The 13,474-nt window shown below is 40.5% G+C and overlaps 1 protein-coding gene across 4 annotated transcripts in view; it reads right to left on the bottom strand.

The window, feature by feature from the left end:
• MUL1 (mitochondrial E3 ubiquitin protein ligase 1) overlaps positions 1 to 13,474 on the bottom strand; it is a 934,495-nt gene that overhangs the window by 314,395 nt on the left and 606,626 nt on the right. The gene's annotated exons all lie outside the window — the stretch shown is intronic.

Here is a 13,474-nt window from a genome sequence, read left to right as displayed (position 1 = left end):
AGATCCCCTTGTGTTATTGTCTACATGACCGGGGTCACCAAGCTTGGAGCTGCTAACCCTTATGAGAACAGTGAATTCATACGCAATAAAGCCATTGCGCAGATCAGTCATTATGGAGGATATGTTTAATGTTAAAAGAATTTCCTTGCCTAGTTCATCAACAGACTGTATTGAGATATAGTTTGGTAACACAGCAATTGCAGAGAACCTAGTAGCCCTACAGTATAGGACATGCCCCCCCTAGGAATTGTAACATACAAATCAGACACGCACCTCTATGGTCTAAATCTAGGCCCGAGGACGCATCGGGTCTAAACAACATAGACTGACCATTAAAGGATAACTATCTGAATAGTGTAACACAAACACACAATATGTGGAAGCCCGAACGTCAGACCAATTTCACCACAAGCCTTATAGATAGGCTATAAAGATTAATGATGAGGTTGTTCCTCGGGGGGAAGAAAGGTCTAATGAAGTGGTCAACGCTCAATATCCCCTAACAACAGCAGTTGGAAGACTAGCTTCAGAAGTAGTTCACACAGAGAGGGTTACAAACACAAACATGATTAAATTGCTTTCCTGGAACATAGCTGGGCGTCATAAAAATATGGCAAATCCAGAATGGAAAGAATTCATAGATAGGTTTGACATCTGTATGTTCCAGGAAACATGGAGCATGTCTCCCCTATATAGATGCGGATATTCCACCCACTTTATTCCGGCAATTAGTTCAGGGAGAGGTCGCCCATCGGGAGGACTGCACGTATGGTTTAGTGTGGCTTTGAATTGGGCACTTACTGCGCATACTTTACAGTCGCAGGACATACTACATATCTCCACTAAGGGCTCCCATATTGGAAGCTCGATGGAGCTGTTTAATGTTTATGCTATAGGTTCTCCAGGAGGTCAAACTTCACCCACTATAGCCTTACTCGAGGTGGCGCTAGCAGGTATCCCCCCATTGCCTAGCATTATTGTAGGGGGAGATTTTAACTATACATATGAACCCTTAAGTAAAGAAGATCTCCTGGGACTTAACGAAGAGGATTCTAGACAGTCCATCCCGCCTCTAACCATAGCGCCAATCAGAAAATGGACGCCAAGAGCGATCCAAATAAATTCCCTAACACTAGAATATAACCTACGTACCCTGAACGGTAGGACAACCTCAGACCCAAATGGTATGATGACCTATAACAGATTTAGTTGTCCATCCCGTATTGATTACATTCTGCTCGATACCGGTTCCTGGAACAGACTAGTTGACATGGAAGTCAGACAGTCACAGGATAGCAATCATAATCCACTTTGCATGGAAATAAGATGGGGTAATGAGAGGCAAGCATTAAATGGCCCACTTATGATCACAAAAGAAGTAGTTCCATCTAATTGCAAACGCAGATTAAAGTGGAACAGGGTGATGTGCCAAGAAGATATTTTGATCCGTATTAAAGAACTAGTAGAGGCAGAAACTAGGGAACTCCTATCCCATACCTCCGCCCAGTCAACCGAACAAAGTCGGAATTTTATAGACTCCTACAAGAGTCTAATAGAGAAAATTAGTTAATTCTTCACTATAAGAGATACTAGTGGACCAAGGAAGAAGAATCCACCAAAAAGTGGCACCCTATGGTATACAACAGGTTGTAGGGAAAAGAGAAGGGCTATAGCAAACGCCATTAGGAGAAAGGACGCTATAGCAGTTAGGACGGCTAGAAGGGAATATAGCGATTGCATTAAAAGTGCAAAGAAGGACTGGGAGGAAGAATATTGGCAACAACTTAAGATCGCTGCCAGTTCGAAGAACTCTACCCTGTTTTGGAACTTGATAAACAAACTTGACAGGAGGGGAGTAGAGCCCCTCCCTAACCATATAACTGAGCAACAATGGCATTCCCATTTTTCAAATCTGTATTGTGGCGAAGATGATTTAGTTCAATTATGGAGGGTACAAAATGACTTTATTAATGAGGAACTTACACCTGTAGAACAATTTGTAGACCGAGAAGTTTCTGATGCTATCAGGAGCATAACCCCCCTCTAAAGCGGCAGGCCCGGATGGGTTACCGGGCGATCTATACATACATGACCCTAAGCTGTGGTCTGATTTTATTGCTCCTCTAATGAATAGAATCCTTCATGGATCCTTCATGGTCCCTGACTCGTGGAGGGGCACTGAAGTTGTTACTATCCATAAGAAAGGCGATAGGGAGGACCCTGCCAACTACAGGCCGATTAGTTTAATCGACGCTGCTTAGAAAATAATTGGCAGGATCATTATAAATAGAGTAGGTATGTGGCTGAAGGAGGGGAATATACTGTCCCACTTCCAGGCGGGTTTCCGCCAGAATGTGGGTACTATGGACCAGGTTTTCAGGTTTTGGGCAATATACTAGAAATCAGTAACCATTATGAAGGGGAATTTATATCTGGCCTTCATAGACCTCAAAAGGGCCTTTCATTTGGTGCCTCGTGATAAACTCTGGAGGGTGCTGCTGGAAATGGGGTTCCCGCGTTACCTCCTGGAGTTTATAGTTAAACTTCACGTAGATAATTATGCTAGAATTAGATGGCGGAATCAGAGACAGCTAACAGGGAAGGGTGCCTGTGGATAGGGGGGTACGCCAGGGCTGTGTGATGGCCCCGACATTGTTCTCCCTCTTTATCAATGGGGTGGTAGACCATTTGAGGGAGGACAATGCCGATGCCCCTGTCCTGGCGGGGGAGAAAACACCAACCCTCCTCTTCGCAGATGACACCCTCCTGTTGTCCAAAACCCCTTCGGGGCTGCAGAAACTACTGGACAGATTCAGTCTATTTTGCGATGAACGCAGGCTGACCATTAATACATCCAAAACCAAGTTAATGGTGCTTCCCCCTTCAAAAAAAGCAAAGAAAATTAATATCACCCTTAATGGGTCGCCTCTTGAGGTGGTGGAGGATTTTGACTACCTGGGAATCAGGATTAACAATAGAATGAAATGGAACTCCCATGTTGCCAAGATGCTGCTAAACCTCAAGAGAGTCTCTGGAGCCAGTCTGAGGAGTCAGCGTATGTCAGTCAGCAGGCCTATAGCCCGGGCTCTAGCTGTATATGAAGGGAAGGTGCTGTCCTCCGCAGTCTATGGGTTGGAACTGTGGGGCTGCGAAAATGTCACCGTTTTGGCTAGAGCAGAGAATACGTTTATAAGGGACTTAGTTGCCGTTCCTATCTCAACCCCATTGAAGCCCCTTTTTCATGATATGGGCAAACGCTCGATTTTAGACATAGTACTCCTTCGCCCTGTGCTGTTCTGGGTGCGCCTGAGAAGGACCCCAGAACTAGCAAATTACGCCCTGGTGATGGACGAACTGATAGCCTTGAATAGTGCGAATAAGATCCAGTGGCTAAACAAATTGAGGCAAATGGTCATGAAGCTGGGATTGGCTGAATCCTGGACCTCACAGTCCCCTCCTCCAAAGCAAGTTGTTAAGAAAATCTACTGGGAGTGGGTACACACTGAGGAACAGAAGAGTACAAAATTGGAAGCTCTAACCACACAATTTTTGGAGCATAAGCCCACTAGGAGGTTTGAACCATTATTAGATTTCATCCAAATACCAAAAGACAGATCATTTTTTTTTTAAATGAGGTATGGGACACTACCCCTTAACAAATTTATTAGGGGATGGAAAGGAACACGGGTCTCAAATGGCACCTGTCCAAGCTCTCCATGTGAGACCGAATCCCTACCACACTTTCTGTTTGGTTGCAAAGCATACAAGAGGGCGAGATCGCGATGGTTGAAGCCAGTATGCAGGGAGTTGGGGGTTAGAGATTTTAGGGTCGCCCTCCGCATTCTCTTAACCGATACAACATCTTTATTTGTTGTATGCGGAGTTGCAAAGTACCTATCAAGTGCATGGCTCACTCGCACCAGATTGCTAAATACTAATAAAGTATAGATCCTGCATGTACAGAAAGCCCATATGTATATTACCGTTGTTGCACTTTAGTACCGCTATCAGAGTTGTTTTAAAAGTGTAAATAATATTTTTATTGGTTTTTATCTTATGAATTGTACATTTTTATCATGTATGCCATTAACTTGAATGTTTGTACTTTTATGATATGATTATATCGAATAAAGTATTACAACAATAATAGGAAAATACACCTTCGCTAGGGAAGGATGCTTGCACCTTTGCTTTGTAGATTTGTCAAGTGCATTTTATGGGAGACGTTGGGAGGGATGGGAGCCCCGGAGGATATTATTAGTTTCTTATCTAAAATCTATGCTCGTCTGTCCGCAAAGATACGTTATGGAATACATGGGGAATGCAAAAAGCACTTTAATATTACACATGGAATAAGACAAGGCTGCACACTTGCACCTCTTCTGTTTTCACTTCATATAAATGGCGTTGATATTTTACTACAGAATTTGGGGGTAGATGTCCCAATGATCGGTAAGCGGGCAACACTCCTATTATTGTACGTCGATGATGCTGTCCTAATTTCAAGGACAGCGAACGGATTACAGTCCCTGATGGACAATTTTACTAGATTTATGACGGAAAACATTTAAAAATTAACCTGAGTAAGACTTTGGTTATGTCCTGCGGTAAAAGGAATATTAAAACAAAATCACATTATATTAACGCTACATTAATAGAGAGAACGTTTACATGTTCTTACTTAGGGATTCCTTTTAACAGTAAAGGTACTTGGAATACACATATAACTCTATGCAAGTTGAAATTTGTGAAATTGGGGGAGGCTATTTTTAGATTCTCCCAAAAAATTGGTAGAAAACCTGTACGGGAGATTCTCAAGCTATACGGAGCAAAGTGCATCACCGGGGAGCACTATGGGGCCAGACGGATACTTTGCCATTACAAATTCTTGCAAACAACTTTTTAAGACGTTTGTTAGCCGTACCGGCCTCTACCCCTTTCATTATCTTGCATAGAAAAACCGGAACACCATACATACACGATTTGATTACCATAGCCGCCTTAAATTTGTGGCACCATATCTGGACTAGGGAAGAAACTCGCTTTACGAGGGATATTATTTTAGACTGTTTGTCCCCAGACCGATGCAAGAAAATACCTTGGTTAAGTATATTAGTGGTCTCTTAGAAGAATGCAACTTGCCCCTGAATGGAAATCAACCTGAAGACATACAACACATCAGTAAGGTTGATTTGAAAAGGAGTCTCCTGAATGTTAGGACAGCCTTAAGAGATGAGGTTTCAGGTTCTAAGAAAATTGCTATATCTTATCTTAAGGGACCAATCGCCATGGGTCTGCAGCCATACCTCGTTTTTATAGCTAATGTACAGCATAGATTCTACCTAACCAGATACGGATGAATACATTACACCATCTTTTTGCTTTTCCTAAAAGGGGCAAGTGGTGTGCTAATCTTCCAAACTGCCCGTGTGATGGTAGATCCAAACAAAGCACCCTTCACTTTTGACTCTTTTGTAATTTGTATATAGAAATTAGAAAAATGTATCTCCGTCCAATTTTTAAAGATAATTGCCTGTAATCCTATAAAACTTCTTTTAATTATTTACAGAATTTGGAAAGAATACCAGTCTGCAATGCAGTAATTTGTTAAATAATGTCAGCAAAAAAACAAAGGAATGACCTTGTTCACTTAGAAAAATTGAACTAAGAATTACTATAGGTATACATGCATAATGATTGTGGTTATTTTAATTATGTTAAGATAATGTTTCTTTTGCATAGTATTGGTTATAAATGGATTTTATTGTATTTCATAGAATGCTTTTATGGACATTTTGTATGATCCGAATAAAGCTTGATTTGATTGATTGATTGAGTACATAATTCTGTGTGGGTGGATAGAGAAATTTCCAGGGCGTATTTGCTCTACTTGCAGATTCGTCACCTTTTGAATAAATTCCCCCAATAGTCACGAGACAAGGTGTGGGTGCATGGCTGTTTTTACCAAGAACTTCTCAAGGAACCAGCGAGCAAAGTGACTTTCCATTCTCCCTTCTGAGTTCAAATGGTAATGCTACGCAAAAGTGTAGAGGGACACCCAACTCACCACTTTGCAGATGTGTGCTATCGGAACTCCTGTTGCCATTGCAGAAGTACAAAACTTGCTCTGGTGGAATGAGCTTGAATACTTTCTGATGGCTCTTTGTTAGCCAGAGCACTGCACATTGTAATTCATAGGGTTATCCATCTTGATAATGTCCTCTTATGCACTTTTTTGCCTTTCACCTTCTCCATATAGCCCACAAACAGCTGATCATCTAGCCTTAACTCGCATGTTCTGTCCACATAGAAGCTAACTGCTCTCTTATGAGCAAGACGATGCAGTCTCTGTTCTTACTTGGTTGCCTGTGGATGAGTGAAGAAGGTTGGGAGTCTGTTTGGCAGGAAGGCAGCCTTGGTTTTAACACCAATCTGTTAGGACTGAAAGAAATGAATATATGTTTGGCACTAAACGCTTGCAACTTGCTAACACGTCTAGCTGGTGTGTTAGTGATCAGGAAGACTGCCTTAAATGTGAGTAACGTAAAGGACAACTATGTAATAGTTCAAAAGGGGAAAATAAAAGAAACACGAGAACCAAGTTGTAGCCCCATTGAGGCATCCTAAAAGGGATTGGTGGAAACTTGTTAATTGTCCCTTTAGGAACCTCATAACTATGGATGGTTTGAAAAGGGACAGCCGGTCAGGTAAACAATGAAAAGCCGAAAAGTCTGATAAGTGAGCTTTAGCAGTACCCACTGCGCCCCACTGCTGAGCTAGTGAAAGGACAATCCTAAGATGTTAGACAGATGAACCTGAAGAGGGTCTACTAAGCTGTCTACATATCAATTGGTAAATGAATTCCATCTGCCTCAGTACACTATCTTGGGGACATGACTGTGGGCACACAAATTAATATCCACACCTTCAGAAGGTAAAGAAAGAGATCTCATGTTGCCCGTTAAATCTCTAGAAATACAGGTGGAGGCTTTAGCAGTTGGGATGAAGAACCCGCCATGTGACTGCAACAAGAGGTCTACTCTGTGAGGGAGACAGAGCGGAGGGCACAGGGAGAAGCGAATAAGGTCTACATTTTACACCCTTTGTGGCAAATCTGGGGGCAATGAGGATTACTTGGGCCTGATCAAGAAAACTTTTCCTTAGAATTCGAGCATTCAAGGGAATGGAAGGAAACACATAATGAAGCGAAAAGTTCAACTTCAACTGAAACATATCCCCCAATGCTCCCTGCATCGGAAACTAGAGGTCACAGAATTTCAGGAATTGAGCGTTCTCGTGAGTGGCACACAGGTCAATATCAGGAGTCCTCCAGAGCTGGAATATGTCCTGGATTACTTCCGATTCCAGATGCCACTTGTGGTTGGCAAGATGAATCTTACTGAAACTATCCACTAGCACATTGAGCATACATGCAAGGTGATGTGCCACCCGGCAAATCTAATGTTCCTGAACCCAAGACTAGAGTCTCAGAGCTTCTTGGTAGAGAAGTATGACCCTACTCACCCCTGCTTGATGATATACTACATAGTTTATTGTCCATCAAGATCTGAAAACACTGATCACTGAGGGAAGTGAGGAAGACCTTGAGTGCCAAAATTATGACCTGTAATTCCTAGAGGTTAATGAGCAATCTCCGTTCATCTAGGGACCAGGGGCTTCTGATCTCACATTCTTCCAGATATATTACCCACTCTAGAGTGGAGGCATCAGTGATACCTGTTGCCACCGGAGGGATAGAGTGAAATGGACTTACTTGGGATAGATTGCTGTCCATCCTCTACCACTGTAAGGCCACTAAAGTGTTATAAAATGTGCTTGAACCACTGCCTGCAAAGACATCATTGGAGTGCCCTCATGTGTCAGCATGCATAGGTGACCAGAAGGATGAAGGAGGATTGCAGATCGAAGAGGCATAAGACCATCAGGACTGGAACAATCACTCCATTTTGAAACATCACAATCATAGCCTGGATGTTGTGAACCTTCTGAGAAGAAGGGAAGGCTCATTTTGCAATGGTATGCCATCCCGTCCCTTCCAATTTATCACGTCTTCAAGCAAAGCATTGCTGCAAGATACCTTGCTGCGCTGCACAAAAGGGAGAGAGCAGGAATGTGCCATATTTAACATTATTTGGCATATTCCTGTCCTCTGTTTGTGATGGCGCAACATGTACTGCTTGCACCAGAGCAGGCACCCTTGCACAGGGGTGCAGTATTGTTTTTGTGCAGGAAGGGTCATCTTCCTGCACAAACACAACGCTGAAAGACACTTCCCTCAACTAAGTGTGTTGCAGAATGCCGAACACTTAGAAAGCGGAAACAATGAAAATATATAGACACATTTCTCCTCGCTGTACCTCCCCTGGGAAGGTGTAGAATGTTGACACATTCCCAGATTTATTCGGGGAATGCACCAAAATCAATGGATGGATGCATAGAAATATCCACCTATGGAACGCCTTGTCAGGGCAGAGTAGCGCAAGGCAATGACTTGCGCAGCCTTTTGTTAATCCAGCCAGGCTTGGTAAATCTCATTCTAGGTTTTGTGTAGCCCTGCACTGCCTTGCGCGGGTAAAGGGCAATGCAAAACATTGATAAATATGCCTCTGGATGCACTGTAATGTAACTAGGGGAGACGTAGAATTGTTGATGGAAAAGTTCATATTGACCGACAACTTGTCAGTTGTGTGCAAATGGTAGGACACATCCCTGGTGAGTTGGCTTTTAGGAGCCAGTTATCCCGGTAAAGGAATTCTGGAATTAATTGTCATCTGTGATGGTCTGAATCTACCACCACCACCTTTGTGAAGACTGGAGGAGCAAAGTGAGGTCAAATGGGAGAACAGCAAACTAATAGTGTTCGGATCGGACCGTGAAGCCTAGAAAATTCCTGTGTATCTGCAGGATAGGAAGGTGGAAGTAGATATCTTGCAGGTCAACAGACACAATCTAGACTTCCATTTCCAGTGCTAGAAGAACCAGAGCTAGGGACAGGATCACTAGCCCCTCTCCTGCTCTGGAACACACTCCAGAGTACCCATTACTAGTAAGGTCAGAACCTCTTGCTGAAGGACAGTCAGATGGTCTGGCAGGAGTACTGGTAACTGGAAGAGATGGTTGAGGGTTCTGCTGGAAGGGTAGGGCATACCCCTTCCCACAATCTACAAGACCCAAAGGTCTGGAATCCTCAAAACTTGTGAAAGGTCTGAAGTCCTCCAAACGTGTGAAAATGGGATGTCTGTCCCCAAAATGACTGTGTGTGTTCGGACAAGGGTAACTATGGCTGTTTCCCTGTAGTGGTTGGGGAAGAAGAGGAGGAAGGAGAAAGGGGTAGAGCATCTGCTCTTCCCTTGCTTTGTCCTCTGTACTATTTGTAGAGGGAAGATCCCCTGTTGTTGGGGCTGCTGTTGGGTGTATTGCTGATGGTCCCAAAAGTAAATCCCCTGCAGAAACCTCAGATTATGTTGTGGGAAAGGCACCAGGTGTTAGCTTGGGTAGAGAGACAAAATATCGAAATAAAAATATTGAGATACAATAATATTGATGTTTTAATTTCGATGGTACAGAATATCGAAGTGCAAAATATCGACAGACAGAATATCGTTTTTAAGGTATGTATGTTACTAATATCGAAATTTACTAATATCGAAATGTTATTTAGTGTTATGTATTTTATTATGTTGTTTATATGTTTGTTAAATATGTTTTTTAATGTATGTTTTGAAATTAGTAATTTTGTTTACATTTTGCGTTTTAGTATCAGAGCGGGTTATGGGTTTATAGGGGAATAGGGTGGGAAGTAATTTAATAATAATGAATGAATTAATAATTTAAAAAAAATAGTTGTAATTAATAATTAATTGGTAATTAATTATTATTAATTAGTTATTTGAATTAATTACAGTTAATATTGTAGTATATACCATTGTTTGTTATTGTTAATTAATAATTAATTGTTAATTAATTAGTATTAATTAGTTAATTTAATTAATTAGAGTTAATGTGCTAATATATTTATTTTTTGTTATTGTTAATTAATAATTAATTGTTAATTAATTATTATTAATTAGTTAATTAAATTAATTATAGTTAATGTTCTAATATAAATAATGTTTTGTTATTGTTAATTAATAATTATTTGGTAATTAATTATTATTAAGTGATTAAATGATGTGATTTATTTATGTGTAGTGGGTTGTGTGTTTATAGGGGAATAGGGTGTTATATAATTACATTTAACTAATTAAAGAGATTGTATTTATTTATTTGTATTTATTGTTAATAAAATGGCAATTAATATGTGTTAATTAGGTCATTTATAATTGCATCAATTTAATAATATTAATTGTTATTAATTGATTAATTGATATTTATATTAATTGTGTTTTTGTATGTGTAGTGTGTTGTGTGTTAAAGGGGGAGTAGTGTGGGAAGTAATTTTTACCAATAATTAATGATGGGAAAGGCACTCCTTGGTTTAGATAACAATACTCAATATTAACTTTTTTTTAAAAAAACAAAATCTGTCATGCGTGCTACAGAAGGAGATGCTGTGTCCAAACTGCATCAATGAAATAAACATACAAAGAAATCAAGCGTGACCGCTTGCCCTCTGTGCACTGTTGCGAGTCCACAATGGGAACTTATTCACTGTATTTCTCAAATTCTAACACATATTATATACAAGAAACACTACAAATTTTTTTGAGTTATCATCTTCATATCTTTACTGACAAGTCATTAATAATCCTCATGACACACACTTCATGTACAAAAACCATTAGTACATAAATAAATTCAAGCAACTGTTTTTCAACGTGAAAGTTTGTTTTACAACAAAAAACTGGTCATTTTTCCTGCCCAATGCATTTCGGGCCACCCGGCCCTTCGTCAGGGGCGGTACCTAAAAAACAAAAGAATGATTTCTATCACTGAAATGAATGTGGTTCTTCAAAAATGCATAGTTCATAGCATGTCACTGTGTGCATTGGTTGTAAGTGATATCTGGTGGTTTGAACCAATCTATGAATTAATCAACACCTTTTTTTTGCATCATACTCACTTCAAGCCCAAAAGTAGTATGAAAGAATGGACGTGTTCAGGTGTGCCAGTGTAGAAAACTTAATCCGTCGCTCTATGAGAAGAAATGGTACGCCTAAGTCATGTTTATAACAATATCTTTGCGGAGACAAGAAACGCAACATTTTTACCCTCACTACTTACTAGAAGAATATGTACACCGGTGGGGGATACGAATCCTATCATTGACTGTTTGTCTAGCTGAGAATAGCGAATCACACGGGAACTGTTTTGTGTTTCACTGTGCCCGGAGGGAGAACTCGGAGAAACCCATCTAGAAAACAAAACAAGATGGACGTGCGCTATAATCACTGTTTGTTCCCTCAGGCAAGGACATTTCCAATAGACCACTAGTTCTTGCATGTCCAAAAAGCACAAAGGTAAAATACGGTTTCTACATGAAAAAAGCGAAACGCACCTCTTAAAATGCTGCTGCAAGCAACAACGGTTGACGAAATTACAGCGTAACTATACCAAACCGGGTGGCGAAGTCAACTGCAACAAACAAACAATACAACAACAAACAACATCATCAAAATGGCTGAGCGTCGTGGATCAAAGCGATGTCTAGTTTATCATGGTTCTGGCAATATCTACCTTTCTCTACCCTGCAACGCGCTTGAAAATTCGCCGGTCGAATCTCTCTCCTTCCTCGTAATCCCCGATACTCGGTGAGCAAAGACATCAGAACGCCACCTCTAATACAACTAGTCGCGGTGATGACGTGATTGCTACGCGCAACAAGGATTAAAATAAACGACGGACTGTTAGGCAAGACGTGTCATTGCATGTATGCGCACTCAAGACGCCATGTTGGTGTGATGAAAAATGTGGGCATAAACATTACAAAAATGATCTTAGAAGGAACACAATGCAATATGAAGCTGTAAATTCAAATGATTTTCATGAAAAAGAAAGTGACAAGTGAAAATGAGCCTCGAGCGTTCTCAGTTGTGCTAATATCAAAGAAAACAAATAAAGTCTACTCGATCATTGATCCCTTTGGGATCTTGTGTCTGTAACTTCCTAATCCAGTAGATTTCTCTCTGTAATAATGTCTTAGTGAGATATTTTCCGGGTGTTGGGGTAACCATTTCTAGTATCTGGAATTTTAACTGGGCGATAGTATGTCTGTTTTTGTCCCAATGTACTGCCAGGCTGCTGTTTGCATTCTTATTACGAATAGTGCTCTTGTGTTCTGATATTCGTATTTTTACTTTTCTCTCCGTTTTTCCCACATACAATAGTCCGCAAGGACATTTGATGGCATATATTACTTTTGTAGAGTTACAATCAGCATTAATCTTAATGGGGATGGTTTCGCCCGTGTGTGGGTGTTTTACTGAATCAGTTACAATCACATTATTGCAATGAATGCAATTTTGGCATTTTCTCATTCCTCTGAAGTTTCCTGCAGTTTTCAAGGTTTTTGCCTTCAGTAATTCCTTAATGTTGCGAGACCTTTTATAGGCAAAAATGGGTTTGTGTATGAACAACCCTTTAAAGTCTGTCTCATTACTTAACAGTTCCCAATGAGAATTGATGATTTTCTTGATTTCTTGTGAACAAGTTGAATATTTGGAAACAAAAACCTGGCGGTGTGGTTGATCTCTGGTTTTTTTGAGCAACAGTGTTTCCCTTGGTAATTTATCAACCTTTTCCTTAGCTGTCTGCAATATAGTAACCGGGTACTTTTTGGATACATATTTACTGTAAATGGTATTTATGTTTGTCTGTAGGGTCTCCTCTTGAGAACAAATTCTTTTCGCTCTTAGCATCAAAGAAAATGGCAAGTTGTCTATCAAATTCTTAGAATGAAAGCTGTTATATGCAAGAGCAGTGTTTTTATCTGTGGCCTTGTGGTATACCTCAGTTTCCAAAGTGTCATCACCCAATTTCACTAATACATCCAAGAATGGAATGGTCTTGTTGTCAATATTATACGTGAATTAAATGTTCTCATCATATGAGTTCAACTCTGTTATTTTCTGTTCCAACAATGTTGTGGAGTTCTGCCAGATCAAAAATATGTCGTCTATGTAACGGCAGTAAAGGACTGTGTTGTCAGTCCAGTCTCTGTCAGTCATCAAAAATTGGTCCTCCAATCTTGCCATATATGTATTCGCATAGGCTGGGGCCCCCGAAAAGCCCATGGAGGTACCTTTGTTTTGCAGATAGAATGCATTGTTCCATTGAAAATAGCTATGGTGGAGGCTGAAATGAAGAAGTTCCAATAGAAAAACTTTGCTCACTGGTAAGTTCTCTTGTTTCAACAATGCCCATTCAACTGCCTCAATTCCCTCAGAATGTGGAATGGAGGTGTAAAGGGCTTTGACATCTAAAGTACATAAACACATCCCTGGTTTGATGACAA

The sequence above is a fragment of the Lissotriton helveticus genome, chromosome 5_1, assembly GCF_964261635.1.
Source record: "Lissotriton helveticus chromosome 5_1, aLisHel1.1, whole genome shotgun sequence".
Lineage (NCBI taxonomy): Eukaryota > Metazoa > Chordata > Amphibia > Caudata > Salamandridae > Lissotriton > Lissotriton helveticus.
Note: the sequence above shows the minus strand (reverse complement) of the source record. Positions and strands in the feature narration are given on the sequence as shown.